Source organism: Bos indicus x Bos taurus, chromosome X (assembly GCF_003369695.1).
Source record: "Bos indicus x Bos taurus breed Angus x Brahman F1 hybrid chromosome X, Bos_hybrid_MaternalHap_v2.0, whole genome shotgun sequence".
Classification (NCBI taxonomy): Eukaryota; Metazoa; Chordata; class Mammalia; order Artiodactyla; family Bovidae; genus Bos; species Bos indicus x Bos taurus.
Genome location: NC_040105.1, coordinates 140,877,819 through 140,896,121, shown reverse-complemented (window position 1 = coordinate 140,896,121; position 18,303 = coordinate 140,877,819). Strand labels below are relative to the sequence as shown.

General features: G+C 45.4%; 1 long non-coding RNA gene across 1 annotated transcript; it reads right to left on the bottom strand.

The window, feature by feature from the left end:
- Positions 1 to 9,819: 9,819 nt before the first annotated feature.
- Positions 9,820 to 17,966, bottom strand: LOC113887681. The gene is made up of 2 exons (XR_003509797.1): positions 17,551 to 17,966; positions 9,820 to 12,272 (listed from the first exon to the last, which is right to left on the bottom strand). It is a non-coding gene; the product is annotated as an uncharacterized LOC113887681 (long non-coding RNA).
- Between the last annotated feature and the right edge of the window lie 337 nt (positions 17,967 to 18,303).

The window sequence follows — 18,303 nt, the reverse complement described above, 5'->3', positions numbered from 1 at the left end:
AAGATGGGCTCAATAAAGGACAGAAATGGTATGGACCTAACAGAAGCAGAAGATATTAAGAAGAGATGGCAAGAATACACAGAAGAACTGTACAAAAAAGATCTTCACGACCCAGATAATCACGATGGTGTGATCACTGACCTAGAGCCAGACATCCTGGAATGTGAAGTCCAGTGGGCCTTAGAAAGCCCACTATGAACAAAGCTAGTGGAGGTGATGGAATTCCAGTTGAGCTATTCCAAATCCTGAAAGATGATGCTGTGAAAGTGCTGCACTCAATATGCCAGCAAATTTGGAAAACTCAGCAGTGGCCACAGAACTGGAAAAGGTCAGTTTTCATTCCAATTCCAAAGAAAGGCAATGCCAAAGAATGTTCAAACTACCTCACAATTGCACTCATTTCACATGCTAGTAAAGTAATGCTCAAAATTCTCCAAGCCAGGCTTCAGCAATATGTGAACCGTGAAATTCCTGACATTCAAGCTGGTTTTAGAAAAGGCAGAGGAACCAGAGACCAAATTGCCAATATCCGCTGGATCATGGAAAAAGCAAGAGAGTTCCAGAAAAACATCTATTTCTGCTTTATTGACTATGCCAAAGCCTTTGACTGTGTGGATCACAATAAACTGTGGCAAATTCTGAAAGAGATGGGAATACCAGACCACCTGATCTGCCTCTTGAGAAATCTGTATGCAGGTCAGGAAGCAACAGTTAGAACTGGACATGGAACAACAGACTGGTTCCAACTAGGAAAAGGAGTTCGTCAAGGCTGTATATTGTCACCCTGTTTATTTAACTTATATGCAGAGTACATCATGAGAAACGCTGGGCTGGAGGAAACATAAACTGGAGTCAAGATTGCCGGGAGAAATATCAATAACCTCAGATATGCAGATGACACCACCCTTATGGCAGAAAGTGAAGAGGAACTCAAAAGCCTCTTGATGAAAGTGAAAGTGGAGAGTGAAGAAGTTGGCTTAAAGCTCAACATTCATAAAACGAAGATCATGGCATCCGGTCCCACCACTTCATGGGAAGTAAATGGGGAAACAGTGGAAACAGTGTCAGACTTTATTTTTCTGGGCTCCAAAGTCACTACAGATGGTGACTGCAGCCATGAAATTAAAAGACGCTTACTCCTTGGAAGGAAAGTTATGACCAACCTAGATAGCATATTCAAAAGCAAAGACATTACTTTGCCAACAAAAGTTCGTCTAGTCAAGGCTATGGTTTTTCCTGTGGTCATGTATGGATGTGAGAGTTGGACTGTGAAGAAGGCTGAGCGCCGAAGAATTGATGCTTTTGAACTGTGGTGTTGGAGAAGACTCTTGAGAGTCCCTTGGACTGCAAGGAGATCCAACCAGTCCATTCTGAAGGAGATCAGCCCTGGGATTTCTTTGGAAGGAATGATGTTAAAGCTGAAACTCCAGTAGTTTGGCCACCTCATGCGAAGAGTTGACTCATTGGAAAAGACTCTGATGCTGGGAGGGATTGGGGGCAGGAGGAAAAGGGAACAATAGAGGATGAGATGGCTGGACGGCATCACTGACTCGATGGACATGAGTCTGAGTGAATTCCGGGAGTTGGTGATGGACAGGGAGGCCTGGCGTGCTGTGATTCATGGGGTCCCAAAGAGTCGGACACGACTGAACGATTGATCTGATCTGATGAAAGTCTGATCCCAAAAGGTTACATCCTGTGTGATTCCATTTATATAACATTTTTGAAGGGACAAAATTATAGAGATGGACAAATGTTTAGTGGTTGCTGGAGGTTAGAGAATTGGAGAGGGAGGCACGAAGTATCCCTGCAGTAATTAAAATATTCTATATCTTCATTGTGGTGGTGGTTTTGCAAGGCTATACATGTGATAAAATTATATAGAGCTAAACACTCATCCGTACACACACTCAGACACGAATACATGTATAATTGGTGAAATCTGAATAAGCACCGTGAATTATATCAATGTCAATTTCCAGTTTTGATGTTGCATTATTGTTATATAAAATGCTAACATTGGGGATACTGAAGAAACAGTGCATGGGACTTCCCCATACATTTCATGTAACCTTCTTTGAATGTACAGTGATTAAAAAAATAATACAAGAAATTACTAACCAGAAATCAAAAGGATTAAAAATGTTAGCCACATTTATAAATGCAAAACCATTAAATGGCTACAATAGAAGCTGGGACTTTACTCTTTGATGTTATAAGGAAGACAAACAGTCCTTCTCAGGGAATGTGAAATTTAAAAACCATAAGTTTTATTGTTTTTTATAATTACAAAATGTTTCTTCAGGAAAATTTAGATCATGTAGCTCAAAAAAGGTCATTAGTAATCCTGTCATTCTGACATAATCATTTTTTTTCAACATTTAGGGTATATATCTTTTTAATCTTTTTTTATGCATAAAATTTAAAAAATTTCACAATCAGCAGTGAATAGATTTTTCCTGTCTTTACAGAGTCTTGTATTAATATAACTTTAATGTATATGCAATTTTCTATCATGTGGTGCAGAATGAATTATTTGCCCAGTCCTCTATTTTGGATAGATTCCTTTCAAGTTTTTGGTATTATAAATAATCCTGCAATACACATCATTGTGCTTGCATCTTTGTATATATCTCTGATTATTTCTTTAGAAAAAATTCTTAGGAGCAAAATTCCTGGGTCAAGGATTATATACAATTTTAAAGCTTTTGCTATGTTTGGCTAAATTGCCAGCCAGAAAGTTTGTGTGAATGTTTTGCCTCTGCTTTTTCCTGAGCATATTCTTCATTGCTAATGTTAGCAACTGGGTAGTAGGCTGGATTGACCCACTGTGGCAATTCTTCTGTTCCTTGTACAGTGTTATAGGATGTAGCACAATGCTGGGTGCACACTAAACCCTCAAAAATATTTGTTGATCTAATATCCTCCATAATGCACTCTTTGAAACTCTTATTTGTGGTTGATGGGAAACAAAATCATCAAAATATTAGTATTTTAACTCCAAATTATATCACTGACATCTAGTAAAGAGTAGGAACTTGAGGGAGCAAATAGGTACATTTTGATAGAGGGGAAGGACTTGGGGAAAGGCTGGAGGTTCTAAAGTCGAAAGCAGAAACCATCTGAGCTTTCTGGGAGCAGACTGAAGGGGTCTGAACGACAGAGTTTTGAGGTTTGCTAAAAAGTGTAGTTGTTGGGAGAGGGGGGTGTCTGTTATGTGCATCCCACAACTTCACTCCTTTAAGTCCTCAGGGTGTCAGTAGACCTGGTGGCCTTTATGTAAAGCAGTGTGCAAACTTCTCCCAGCAGAAGTCTGGTGATAATTATTCTGAATTGTGCTTTTATTGTTCACATGTAGTGGGGAGGTCACAGGTTTCATCTAAGTTTCCCTCTTTGTGTCTTCCATGTGGCTCTTACCCATGAAGTGGGACCAGTGGCCAGAGGCCTGGTCTTCCCATTATTGCTGCTTCTTCCACCCTCTGCTTGAAATACAAACAGGGTGGACCACCTCCCAGGCCTCAGGGCTCTCTGGGAAGAACCCACCGCCCTTTCAGAAAAGACTAGGACATGGTCACTTCTATTTAATCAGCAGATATGATTAAATAATAAAAATATGTAAGCACTCAAAAAATTAAAACAGATTCTTCTTGGACGACTTTATGTCATCTTATTTAACAACCTGGTAAGGTAGATCCTTATTATGCTCATTTAACAGTTGAGGAAGTGGACTTAATTAATTTACCTGGATCACCCAGATAGTATGTTATAGATCTAGGATTTGAAATTGAATTTGAAATCCCATCTATTTGGTTCTAAACACCTGCTCCTAGCCACTGCCTGATTGAAGCACACAGAGTGATGTGTTCTTCCTGAGTCTGTTTACTGCTTTGCATGTCTTACTTAGATTCCACCATTGGAGATTCAATCCCTTGCCTCATGAAGGCTTTTCCTACCCCAAGATCCTTTTTAAAAAGGTATCTACTCAAAGGAGTAGCAGTGGCTTAAGCACATCAGATAACTTTAGAGTGGAGGAAAATGGGCTGTTAGCTAATTCTCCCAAACTAAGGACATGGGAAATTAATTCTGTTTCCTCAAAGTAATCAGGGAGTTATGGAGAGTTAGGGACATAGAAGTCCAAAGAAGGATAGATTAGATCAAGTGTATTATATTGGTACCCTCAGAGGTTTGCTACCATTTAGAAAGCCAGCCCGTTGGGACCGACTCCATTGTTTCTGCATGCCAGATGATGCTATTATCATGTTAAGTAAACAATACATTTTAACCTTCAGAAGCCCCATTCAATGTTCTGTAGCTTTCTCACCTTCTTCAAAGTTCCCTTTATTTCTCAAGATTACAGGAAGATTCAATCATGTTTATATATCATGAGGGCATTTTCTCCCCAGCAGTCTGAGACACCACGTTGTCACAGGCCCTTTGATATTCTGGTTTTGCTGTACATTTTAATAGGTACTTGTTCAGACTAATCAATGATCTATTTGTAAGATGTAACAGTAATATTGGTGAGTGCATGTTATATTCCAGACACTGTACTAAGCACTTTCCACGTGTGATCTCATTAAAGTGTCATGAGTCTTAGAACAAACTCTGTCCCAGAAAAGGCCAATTTGTTCAAAGTAGCAAAGGGTAGCAGAATGAGGACTTAGTTCTAGTCTGAGTTCAGAGTCTCATAACTCTGCCTGTGGTAACTAGTTATATTATAATAAGTGATACATATAATAATATATAGGGGCTCTGAAAAAAGGTGGTAGGATATTTACTGATCAACAATGTTGATTTTGCTTAGGCTCCAAATGGAGTCATTTATGCTAACCCCTACACCAGCAAACCAAGACTTAATACTTAACCTAACTACAGTTTCAACTTCTCCCCACAATAGAACCTGTAACCAGTCAATCTGGAATTACCTGGTCAGCACTAGTGAGGTTGCTGCTGCTGCTGCTAAGTCACTTCAGTCGTGTCCGACTCTGTGCGACCCCAGAGACGGCAGCCCACCAGGCTCCCCCGTCCCTGGGATTCTCCAAGCAAGAATACTGGAGTGGGTTGCCATTTCCTTCTCCAATGCATGAAAGTGAAAAGTGAAAGTGAAGTCACTTCCATCCATGGGATTTTCTAGGCAAGAGTACTGGAGTGGGTTGCCATTGCCTTCTCCGACTAGTGAGGTTATTTTCCCAATAGACCCCCACTGCTCCCCTTAGGGATGTGATCTTGCCTGACATGATCCACTCTCTTCTAGTAACTTCCTTCCTTCCCCACCCCTTCCTGCCTTTAAAAACCTTGCTTTTTCCACAGCTTTTTGGAGCTCCTGTTTGCTAGATGGGATGCTGTCTGATTCATGAATCATTGACTAGAGCCAGTTTGATCTTTAAATTTATTCAGTTGAATTTTGTTTTTTAAAAGTTGGTCCCTGGAGGAATAACTACCAGTGAAATAGCACATTAATAATAGTAACAATATTTAATATAATTAAATAATTACTGTTATTTTTATTTGTAGCAGTAGTTAACATTACCGTCATTCAACAAATACTCATTGAGTGCTTCCTATATATCAAGCATTGGGTGAAGTTCTGTGAATGTAAAAGGAAGCAAAAAATACACATTCCTTGCTTTCTTGGTTCTTATAGTTTAGTGGCAGAAACAGACATGAAACAGTCATGTTGACTATATAATTACAGAGAGAAGTGATCAGAAGGGAAATAATATGGTTCTAAGTCGGCAAATAACGAACCTGAAATAGATGGTGAATGGGATCGGGAACAGCTTCCCTGAAGAGAAGGATGGATGAACTGGAATAAACCAGGTGAGGGGATGGGACTTGAGCTGAAATGCACATCTCAGGGAGAGGAATGGCATTCACATATATCTTATGGATTTGGTCTCTTAAGAGCAGTGACAAGTCATTGACAGGTTATAAGCGAATGTGTCATGATCAGATTCACATTTTAGTAAGATTACTCAAGCTGCTGCAGGGATAATGGAGTGGAGGGGAGCAAAGGTAGAAGTTAGGGGACCAGTTAGCAATAGCCCAGGCTAGATGTGGTGACTTAGACCAGGGTGGTGGCAGTGGAGGTAGAAATGAATCTTGGAGATGTGAATGAAAAACTGGCCTGCTGTATCAGCAAAGTAAGGATGCTGTGGCCATCAAACCAACAGCCACTAGCCTGCTCCATGGTGAGCCCTGAGGGAACTCAGGATGGAGACAAAACAGGCTGCCAAACCCTCAGCCACTGCAGCCACCACACAATGGTAGACGCTGAGGGGACTGAGCATTTGGAAGAACAGGATAGTAGCCCCAGATAACTGAGGTGCATATCAAAGGAATGATTTCAATGGGCCCAAGATTCAGTGAGCTTGCATCTTCCCATACAAGAAGAGCAAGTTCAGTTCAGCTCAGTTCAGTAGCTCAGTCGTGTCTGACTCTTTGTGACCCCATGAATCGCAGCATGCCAGGCCTCCCTGTCCATCACCAACTCCTGGAGTTCACTCAGACTCATGTCCATCGAGTCAGTGATGCCGTCCAGCCATCTCATCCTCTATTGTCCCCTTCTCCTCTTGCCCCCAATCCGTTCCAGCATCAGAGTCTTTTCCAATGAGTCAACTCTTCGCATGAGATGGCCAAAGTACTGGAGTTTCAGCTTTAGCATCATTCCTTCCAAAGAAATCCCAGGGCCGATCTCCTTCAGAATGGACTGGTTGGATCTCCTTCAGTCCAAGGGACTCTCAAGAGTCTTCTCCAACACCACAGTTCAAAAGCATCAATTCTTTGGTGCTCAGCTTTCTTCACAGTCCAACTCGCACATCCATACATGACCACAGGAAAAACCATAGCCTTGACTAGACGGACCTTTGTTGGCAAAGCAACGCCTCTGTTTTTCAATATGCTATCTAGGTTGGTCATAACTTTCCTTCCAAGGAGTAAGGGTCTTTAATTTCATGGCTGCAATCACCATCTACAGTGATTTTTGGAGCCCCCCAAAATAAAGTCTGACACTGTTTCCACTGTTTCCCCATCTATTTGCCATGAAGTGATGGGACCAGATGCCATGATCTTTGTTTTCTGAATGTTGAGCTTTAAGCCAACTTCTTTACTCTCCACTTTCACTTTCATCAAGAGGCTTTTTAGTTCCTCTTCACTTTCTGCCATAAGGGTGGTGTCATCTGCATGTCTGAGGTTATTGATATTTCTCCTCGCAATCTTGATTCCAGCTTGTGCTTCTTCCAGCCCTGCGTTTCTCATGATGTACTCTGCATATAAGTTAAATAAGCAGGGTGACAATATACAGCCATGATGTACTCCTTTTCCTATTTGGAACCAGTCTGTTGTTCCATGTCCAGTTCTAACTGTTGCTTCCTGACCTGCACACAGATTTCTCAAGAGGCAGGTCAGGTGGTCTGGTATTCCCATCTCTTTCAGAATTTTCCACAGTTTATTGTGATCCACACAGTCAAAGGCTTTGGCATATTCAATAAAGCAGAACTAGATGTTTTTCTGGAACTCTCTTGCTTTTCTGATGATCCAGTGGATGTTGGCAATTTCATCTCTGATTCCTCTGCCTTTTCTAAAACCAGCTTGAACATCTGGAAGTTCACGGTTCACGTATTGCTGAAGCCTGGCTTGGAGAATTTTGAGCATTACTTTCCTAGCATGTGAGATGAGTGCAATTGTGCAATAGTTTGAGCATTCTTTGGCATTGCCTTTCTTTGGGATTGGAATGAAAACTGACCTTTTCCAGTCCTGTGGCCACTGCTGAGTTTTCCAAATTTGCTGGCATATTGAGTGCAGCACTTTCACAGCAGCATCTTTCAGGATTTGAAACAGCTCAACTGGAATTCCATCACCTCCACTAGCTTTGCTCGTAGTGATGCTTTCTAAGGCCCACTTGACTTCACATTCCAGGATGTCTGGCTCCTGGAATGTGAGTGATCACACCGTTGTGATTATCTTGGTCATGAAGATCTTTTTTGTACAGTTCTTCTGTGTATTCTTGCCACCTCTTCTTAATATCTTCTGCTTCTGTTAGGTCCATACCATTTCTGTCCTTTATCGAGCCCATCTTTGTATGAAATGTTCCCTTGGTATCTCTAATTTTCTTGAAGAGATCTCTAGTCTTTCCCATTCTGTTGTTTTCCTCTATTTCTTTGCATTGATCGCTGAGGAAGGCTTTCTTATCTCTTCTTGCTATTCTTTGGAACTCTGCATTCAGATGCTTATATCTTTCCTTTTTTCCTTTGCTTTTCACTTCTCTTCTTTTCACAGCTATTTGTAAGGCCTCCTGAGACAGCCATTTTGCTTTTTTGCATTTCTTTTCCACGGGGATGGTCTTGATCCCTGTCTCCTGTACAATGTCACGAACCTCCGTCCACAGTTCATCAGGCACTCTATCTATCAGATCTAGGCCCTTAAATCTATTTTTCACTTCCACTGTACAATCATAAAGGATTTGATTTAGGTCATACCTGAATGGTCTAGTGGCTTTCCCTACTTTCTTCAATTTAAGAAGAGCAAGAAAAGCACTAAATTCATTAACTTCAGATGTCTAGTTTTAACAGTAATCTTTTGATGTTCTAACTACCTGTTTTTCATTGCAAAACTATTTATTTATCCTGGCTCCTCCTTTACCTCTTTGAAGCTGTCCCTCAGAGCTATTTGAGAGGCTGTCTTCTGGATTTAAGTCCTCAGAAATTCCTTCAAATAAAATATAATCCTCAACTTATAGGTTGTGCATTTTTTTTCAGTTGACGGGGGTGACAAATTTCTGGGAGATAGTGCTGATCAAATTTGGTGACAGATTCAATAGGGAGGTACAGGATGGGAGAGGGCAGTGGTGTCGTGCCCTTTAATCTTCACAGCTACCCTATGATGGAGGTGTACTATTTCCCTGCTTTTGCAAATAAGGAAACATACTTCTCACTTGCTTCAGCATTAGGTCTACAGTCTTCATGGGCTTCCCTAGTGACTCAGCGGTAAAGAACCTGTAACTGGGAAGGGTTAATTTTGAATTTATACTGGATCTGCTCTGTGACTTTAACCCGTTTTTGTTATTATAAGCATACATAATGGCCTGCTTCACATCTACTTCTGCTTCATTGACTACGCTAAGGCCTTTGACTGTATGGATCACAACAAACTGGAAAATTCTTCAAGAGATGGGAATGAAGGAGGAAACAGAACAGGCTCTATCTTGAAAGCAGGACTCCAGCTTGGGCTGGACTGTGGACTTTGAGCTTTATGACCAGTATCTATGGAAACTTACCAACTGGGAAACCAAGCCTCCCGGAATGAAGAGCCCCAAGGCTCTTCCTTCGCTAAAAGAATACCCTAATTATCTGTGTAACCGAATAGAATCATACATTCTATTATGCTTATTGGGGTATAACCACAAGCCTATTGATAATTGTCCACTGTTAACTACCTAGGCTTAAGGCATATGAATCATGGGTTAACCTTGATTGTCAGGGAATTTGGGGAGGTGGGTTTGTGCACATACACTTAGGGTATATAAGGTTTTCACAAAAAACTGGTTGGGGTCATTGGCTAAGAGGAGACTCTACCTTGGGACCACTGGTGTAATAAACTGCACTCCCTATTTTCATTGTCCTTCTGAGTGAGTTTGTTTCCTGGAACGCGTGGCTACAACAGGAATACCAGACCACCTGACCTGCCTCCTGAGAAATCTGTATGCAAGTCAAGAAATGACAGAACCTGACATGGAACAACGGACTGGTTCCAAATTGGGAAAGGCGTACGTCAAGGCTGTAAGGTATAGTTCAGGCCGAGGCAGAAAATGGAAAGACGACCTCAAAGAAGTAGGTTACCTTTATTCAGGCAAGGAGGGGTGACAGTCGGCCTATGACCAGGCTGAGCATGGAGAGGGATCAGGGAGGCTCCATATTTATAGGGAGGTTTGTGGAAGCGATAAGGGAAACATTAATCAGGTGGGATGTTTTGGGTATTCTTTAGTTGAGATGGCATTTGTAGTTGGGCAGGGAGTGATAAGTCTTCTGGGCAGGTGTAGAGGGTGGAAGGTTTCCGGAAAGGGGGTGATAAGTCCCAGATAGATGCAACCGGCCTGGAGCATCAGGGTGGGACCTAAAGTTCTGTTTTGTTTTCTCCGAAGTTAGATGATTCAGCAAGGGCCTTTGAGACTGTTGTTTTCTTTTCTAGGCCCAAAAGACTCCTTCATTCCAGACCCTGAAATCATTAAAAAATGGGAAAAAGGGCACCGTATCTCTCTGGCTACTTCCTGCTGGATAGGGGCGACGATTTTGGGTCTGGAATGGAGGATCATCCTAGGGCCGAGGGTCTCCTTTTTCTAAGCTTGGGGTGAGGCTCTCAAGAAGAAGAATTGTCTTGAAGTGATCTTGAGAGATGGCCTGAATCCGTTCTTGGAGAAACTTTTGAAAGAGATTGAAGAGACAGGGTCCAAATAAGAGGAATAGAATGATAAGCACCAGTGGTCCCAGGAAAGGGAGCAACCAAGGGAGGACCTGTTGGAACAGGTTTTCGGGACTGTAAAGGTTTTGTAACTCTTTTCTGTGGCATTCAATTCTGTCTCTAAGTTCTTTGACTCTTTTCTGAACTACGCCCATTTCAAAGGCAGGTCCCTCCCTTTTCTGCGGTGAGAAGGTCCAGGGCTCGCCTATTTTGTAGGGCCGCAGAAGCTAATTAGTTAATTTGTCTTTGGATTGAAACAAAGGACTCCACTACCTGCTCCGTGTCTTCATTAAGTTCTTGGGACTGCTTGTAGTAGAAATGGGCAGAGGTCGAGATGCTTCCAATCCCTGTGCCTAGGGCTGCTGCTATGCCAGTCCCAATCAGGAGGGGGCCTATGACAGCTCGTCTTTTCCTGTGGGAAAGTTCCCCTTGCGGGTAGACTATTTGTTCTACCTCTTCTTCTTTGAGGAATGTTAGGCCTGGGGTCAGGAAGACCAAGATGCAAGGTCCAGGGGGGCCCAGGGGGAGACATGAATATGCATAGGTCCCACAGAGAATGAAGATTTCCGGATTGATGCAATTATTTGTGCTGTTCCAGAGAACCCAAGTGGAACAGAAGGAGGGAGTGGAGTTTGTAAGACCAGTGTAGTTGGGACTAGAGTAGTTAATACAGGTTAGGTTTGAAGAGGCTGAGAGCAGGACACTGTCAGAGTGGCCCAATGAGTTGTGTAGTTTTTTACTGGGGAGGGGAGGTATAGTTGCCCTGTAACAGCCAGGTTGAAGGTAAAGGAATTGCTGTGTGCAGTGAGGGAGACAGTGACATGCATATCCAACACTGGGATGTGTGTTGTGTGTACTGGAAGAATTGGAAGGAAGAGTTGAGAAGGCGGGTAAGGTGTTGGTTGCCAGAAGGAGGTTTTAGGAGAGGCCGTAATTGGGAAAGGAGGTCTAGGCGTTTATAAGGCTCAGGGGTCGCCTGTAACTGGGAAATTATGTTCTTTATGGCTTGTTCTTGTTTCTTTTCCTGATTTTGATCTAGTACCCCACTCCCATCTGAGTACCCCCAGTGGGTAATAGGATAGAAACATGTTTCTTCCATTTGGCTTATGGCAGGTATTCACGAAACTCCCTCTCTTTTGTACTTTAACAATGAGTAGGGATTTGGACTTCCCGCCCCCAAGGTTCATGGTGCATGGTTTTGGAGCTGTATTATAACATGAGGAATGTACAGAGGAATAAATGTCAGAGTAGGGGCAGGGAGTAGCCAGAAGGCTGGGGAGTGCAGCAAGGATGAGGAACAGAGGAGTTATCAGGCTGTTAGTTAGGCAGTGCAGAGGAAATAGCACCCAGGAGTGTAGAACACAGCAACGTAGGCGATACCCACGGAAAGATGAAGGCTAGGTGGCCAGTCCTGAGGGGACACAGTTCCTAGGCCTAGAGCAAGGACTAAGATTAAGAGTGCTATTATAGTTAGAGAGACAGGGAGAAGCCAGTCAGGGCGAGGGGAAAAGGCCCCAAGTTGGTGGTGGTTTGAATCTGAGGCGGAACAGTGTTCATTAGGATGTAGAATGATGTAGAGAATGAGAGTAAAGAAATCAATTTCGTCTGGAGTCAGGCTGTAGAAGGTTCCCTGGAGCCACAGTTGAGACACCAGTGTAGTCTGGTCTTTGAAGAAGGTTCCTGTCGGGGCGCTGGTCCAGAGGTCTTGTAGTAGTTGGGTCAGGAACGGTTGTAGGTTGGAGAGAGTCTAGGTCATTCAGTGTCTTCTTGGACGGTCGACAGAGGTTTTCACCCGGTGAATTTTAAGGAGGTAGGTCCTGTGAGGGAGACCTGATAGGGGTCAGTTAAGGAGGGCAGCGCAGGATCAGAGGTGACCCGTTTTAGGCGAGAGAGGTGTACCCAGGAGGTGACCTTCTCGAGTTTAGCTGCAGTTGGGGTAAGGAGGATGATTTTGAATGGTCCCTGCCACTTTGGGGTTAGATCACCCTGGGGATTATCAGACAGATAGACCATGTCCCCAATTTGCAAAGGGGGCAGGGGGGCTTAGGGGTCAGGGGCAGGCAAGTTGTGGTTGACGTATTTCCAGAGGGCACTGCGGACTTCCACCAGCAGAGGGGAGAGTAAGGAGCTTGGTATGGGAGGAGGTTCAGGGGTGAGTCCAGGAGGGAGCATGGGCCTTCCATACATCACCTCAAAGGGGCTCAGCCCCAGGGGCTTTCTGGGCAAAGCCCGTATTCTGAGGATAACAACTGGCAAAAGTTTAGTCCAATCCAGGTGTACTTCAAGGGTTAGTTTGGTAAGGGTTTCTTTGATTATTCTATTCATCCTTTCTACCTTTCCTGAGGACTGGGGACGGTATGGAATATGAAATTTCCAGGGTATCTGTAAGAATTGGACAAGTTGTTGGGTGACCTTGGATGTAAATTCCGGGCCATTATCAGACTGTAGGGATGAAGGCAGGCCAAACCTGGGGATAATTTCTGTGAGGAGGATTTGGGCCACGGTGTGGGCTCTTTTATTTGTAGTGGGAAATGCTTCTACCCATTCCAAAAAGGTGTCCACAAGGACCAGGAGGTATCCGACTCTCCAGACCAGGGGCGTATGAGTAAAGTCTATCTGCCAATCCTGTGCTGGGAGGCTGCCTCGCATTTGATGGGTTGGAAACGATGTTGGTTTAAGGTTGGATTTGGGGTTAGTATGTTGACATGTTTGACAGGAGCGGGTAGGGTTATCTAAATATTGTTGGTCAGCATTGGATATGGGGAAGTGGTTACAGAGGAACTGTTGCAGTGTCTTGGATGAGGGATGAAAAAATGAATGTAGATAAGAGAGGATTTCTCTGGTGGTGGGAGGGTTGGGTGGAGTCAGAGCTAAGATGACAGGGGACTGGAGGGAAGGATGGGACAGGACTATATCTCTTGCCTTCTGGTCTGCAGCATTGTTGCAGGCTGATATGAGACTTCCCTTTTGATGCCCCCTACAGTGGAGGATGGCGGCTTTGTTTGGTAAGAGTGCTGCCTCTAGAAGTTTGTGGATCAGGTCTGAACTAATAATGGGGGATCCCTTTTGGGTTAGGAAACCTCTTTCTCTCCATATTAGGATGTTTGAGTGAAGTATGTTATAGGCATATTTGGAGTCTTTGTGGATGTTAACCCTTAGATTTTTAGCCAGAGTTAAAGCTCTGGTGAGAGCTATCAGTTCTGCCTGTTGGGAGGTGGTGTGAAGTGGCAGAGGTGAAGCTTCAGTTGTCTGGGTTCCGTGATTGTGACAAAGATCCCCCTGGATGATGGCATATCCTGCTGCAAAGGGTGGGGATTTTTGAGAACTGCCATCAATAAACCAGTGTGGGATGTCTGGGTCTAGGATGGGCTGATCTGTTAAATGTTGGAAGGGGTTTTGGGTAAGATCTACTGTTAGGCTGCAGCTATGTAGGAGGGGGTCTGTTGTAGAGGACGTGGGTAATAAGTTGGCAGGGTTAAGGGGAGAGCAGGGGGAGAATGAGAGCTGAGGGTCGAGGATAAAGGCATATAGGGCCTGTACCCTGGAAGGGGGAAGGGAGAGGAAAGCCCAATGTGATAGTAATTCTCAGAAGGTTTGTGGAGAACAGACTGTTAAAGGGGCATGTTAGAGAGTTTATTTGCTTCTGGCACGAGGGCTGTGATAGCAGCCATGGCCTGTATAACAGGGAGGCCACCCCTTGGTCACCATGTCAAGCTGTTTTCATAGATAGGCTATGGGAGCCCAGGTGTCTCCAGCCCGCTGACACAGCAGTCCCAGGGCCTGTCCTTGGTTGGAATGTGCAAAGAGAAAGAATGGTCTGGTGTGGTCTGGCAGGTGGAGAGTTGGCACTTGGAGGAGGCTCTGGGTGAGCTGGCAAAGAGGATTGGCCAGTGAGGAGGGGTTAAAGAGGGGCTCATCCAGACATCCTTTAGTTGCCTCATACAGCGGCTTTGCAAGGAGGGAGAAGTTAGGGATCCAGATACGGAAAAAGTTTAGGAGGCCAGGATAGACAGGAGCTCCCTTTTCATTTTTGGAAGTGGACAGTTAATTAAGGCCTGGATTCTATCTGGGGGAATAGTTTTTGTTGATGGGATATGGAGAGCCCCAGGTAGGTGACGTTTGTCTGGGCTATTTGGGCCTTAGATTGGGACACCAGATAACCCCAGGATCCCAGGGCCCCAAGGAGTTTGGCAGTATGTTTGAGGCAGAGTTTTTGGGTTGGGCTACAAAGGAGGAGATCATCTATGTATTGGAGGAGATGACTCGGGGCTAGGTCGAGTGTCTGTAGGTCCTTTTGTAAAGTCTGTCCAAAAAAGTGGAGACTGTCTCTGAACCCCTGGGGGAGAACTGTCCATGTTAGTTGTTGGGAAACGTGAGTCTCGGGGTCTTGCCAGGTGAAGGCGAAAAGGGGTTGGGAGAGGGGGTGGAGAGGGATGGTGAAAAAGGCATCTTTGAGATTTAATACCGTGAAGTGGGTGTAGTCGGGGGTACGGTAGACAGAAGGGTGTAAGGGTTAGGGACTACTGGGAATGTCGATGTGATGGCCTCATTGACTTTTTGCAGATCCTGGACCAGTCTCCAAGAGTTTGGTCTCTCCCTTACTGCCAGAATAGGGGTGTTGTGTGGTGAATGGGTAGGAATTAGGATAGAGGCTTGAAGAAGATGGTCTATGATAGGCTTAAGTCCCTTGTGGGTCTCCGGGGTGAGAGAGTACTGTTGTTGGGTGATTATAGTCAAGGGGTCTTTTAGGGTAATGTGGACTGGGGGATGATGTTTGGCTATGGATGGGTGATCAGTGTCCCAGATTTGGGGGTCTGAGGTGGGTAGATCCAAGGGAAGGTCAGGGTGAAGGATAGGGATAGTCCAGGTGCCATCTGCATGCAGAATATAGAGACTGTATCGAGGGGGGGTATGGTAATAAAGACCCCTAATTTAGACAATAAAACTTTCCCTAGGAGTGCCATTGGGCACTGAGGCATTATGAGGAATGAGTGTATAAGGGTCGATTTTCCAAACTGACAGATTAATGGAGGGCTGATTTTGGGCCTTAGGGAAACTCCAGAGACCCCCTTGATTGTGAGGTCTGAGTCTTGAGTTAGGCCAGAGTAGGAAGTTAAGAGCGAGAAAGTGGCTCCAGTGTCTACTATAAAAGAGGTCTTTTTTCCAGCCACTACCCCGTCTACCCTAAGTTCCAAGCTCGTGTTCGGGACATGGGCCAGGGGGCTGGAACCCGGGCCCCATCATTGGAACAACTCTCGTAGGGTTGGGCTGGGGTTCTGGGGAGAAGTGGGGATTTCCCCAGAGGTGCCAGGGTGTCCCTGTGGACATTCCACTCTCCAGGTCTGGGAGGTGGGGACCTCCCCAGGGGTGCCAGGGTGTCCCTGGGGACAGTGCATCTTCCAGTGTCCCCACTGGCTACAGGTTGGGCATGCTTTTGTGGGGGGCCGCGGGTTTGGGCATGCCTTTGCTCAGTGTCCTGACTGGTTGCATCGGAAGCAGGGTCAGAGGGGGCGGTTCTTAAGCCCCATTCTGGGATGACTTGGGCCAACCTGATCTCTTCCCTTAATTGCTGCCACCAAAAAGGCATATTCAGCTTTTCTCTCACGTTCTTTTTCTCTTTTAGTCTCCTCCTCGCTATTATTGAACACCTTGAAGGCTACTTCTAGAAGGTCTCTTGGGGGGGTGGTCTCAGGGCCCTTTTCTAGTTGTCGAAGCTTGCGTCTGATGTCAGGGGCGGACTGGCTGATGAATTGAATGTGAAGGTAGAGTAAGCCAGCAGGGGTGGTGATATCTAGGTTGGTATACTTCTGGACTGCCTCTGTGAGTAATGCCAAGAATAAGGCTGGATTTTCGTCTGCGCCTTGGATGGTTTCTCTGACTTTATCATAATTGACATGGATATGAGTATTTTTCTGCATTCCTTCTAGAATGCAGGTAATCATATGATTGAGTCTCCTGATACCTGTGTCACTGGGCTGGTAAGTCCAGTGGGGATCTAACTGAGGCACCGCCTCATCAGCAACTGGGCTATCCTGGTCTTGGTTATGTAAGTGATCGGCATGGGCTTTTGCCACTTGTCGGATACGGTCTTTTTCATCAGGGGTGAGAGTGGCATTTAGGATATAATATACGTCACTCCATGTGAGGTTATAGGCCTGGGATGGTCTCAGGAATTCTTTTCTGTATCTGGCAGGATTTTCAGAAAAATGATCCTAACTTTTCTTCTATCTGGCTCATATCTGACATGAAAATGGCACATGGACTCTGGTGGGGCCCTCTGGTCCTGCCATCTCTCTCAGGGGAACATGTGTTGGGTATGTGACCAGTTGTATACCAACTGTGTGGCAGTTGGGGAGGGAAGAGGGGAGGGGGAGTCGGGGAGATGGGGTAGCGGGTGGAGGGGGAGTCAGGAGAGGTTTCCGGGCCAGTAGGTGAGTTGGATGAAGGGGAAGGAGAAGGTTAGCGGGGTAGCTGGTAGGGAGGGGGCTCGTCCGCAGGGTCGAACTGCGACTGCGGAAGGTCGAGGTCTGTGGTTAGTTGAGGAAGAAGAGCCCTTTTGCTTGGGAGGCAATGTGCATAGAAGGACCTCGTGGGTGGAGCAGGCCTTGCATAGGGAGGGCCTGCTCCGAAGGGCCCAAAAGGCTTGTGCAGAGGGGACCTCCGACCACTTGCCATTCCGTTTAAGGAAGTTGGTGAGATTTTGAAGAATGTTAAAGTCAAATGTGCTGGCTTCAGGCCAGCGGTCTTGATTGTCTAATTGGTATTGAGGCCAAATCTGTGTACAGAGTTGTTTTAAGCTGTTAGCTTTGAGTTCAGTGAGTGAGAGTGGTTTGAGATTTTTGAGAACACAGGTCAGAGGGGCATCTTTTGGGACAGATTGGCCAGACCCCATAATTGAAAGGCAAGCAGAGGCTCCTACTGAGAGCTCGAGTCGTCACCATCACCCCGTAGTCGCAACAGGAGTTATGAGAAGAGAGCTCTGTGTCGAGGTGGAGCGTCCCCCACTGTCGGGTACAGAGTGGCCCTGGGCTGGGGTCCCCGGGACCGGAGAGGACTGAGTTCTAGGGCGCCTCTAGAACACCGTCCGGATCTTACCTTAATCTAGGGGCCGGCTTGAGTGGAGTGTTGCATGTAGGACAGTCGAATGGCAAGAATTCCCTATTCTGGAGGTCGTCAGAGAGAGAGAGAGGGAGAGGGAATAGAGCCGAGGCCTGGGGGTACGCAAAGCACCAATAAAGCCTTAGCACAAGGCTTGCCCCGCTCACGAAGGCACTGGGCATCCCCAAGGGGAACTTGAGCCCTGGCAGAAAAGTGAGCTCGGAGGATGTTCGCGCTCCCAGACTCCGGGAAAAGGGAAAACAATGAGAGGGAGGGAGTGAGAGAGAGTGAGCCGAGTGCCTCGCCCCTTCCCGGCACCAAGAATGTAAGGTAGAGTTCCGGCTGAGGCAGAAAGAGGAAAGACGACCTCAACAGAAGTAGGTTACCTTTATTCAGGCAAGGAGGGGCGACAGTCGGCCTAACGACCAGGCTGAGCGGGAGAGGGATCAGGGAGGCTCCATATTTATAGGGAGGTTTGTGGAAGCGATAAGGGAAATGTTAATCAGGCGGGATGTTTTGGGTATTCTTTAGTTGAGATGGCATTTGTAGTTGGGCAGGGGGTGATAAGTCTTCTGGGCAGGTGTAGGGGGGTGGAAGGTTTCTGGACAGGGGATGATAAGCCCTAGATAGATGCAACCCGCCTGGAGCATCAGGGTGGGACCTAAAGTTCTGTTTTCTCTGAAGTTAGATGATTCAGCAAGGGCCTTTGAAACTGTTGTTTTCTTTTCTACGCCCAAAAGACTCCTTCAA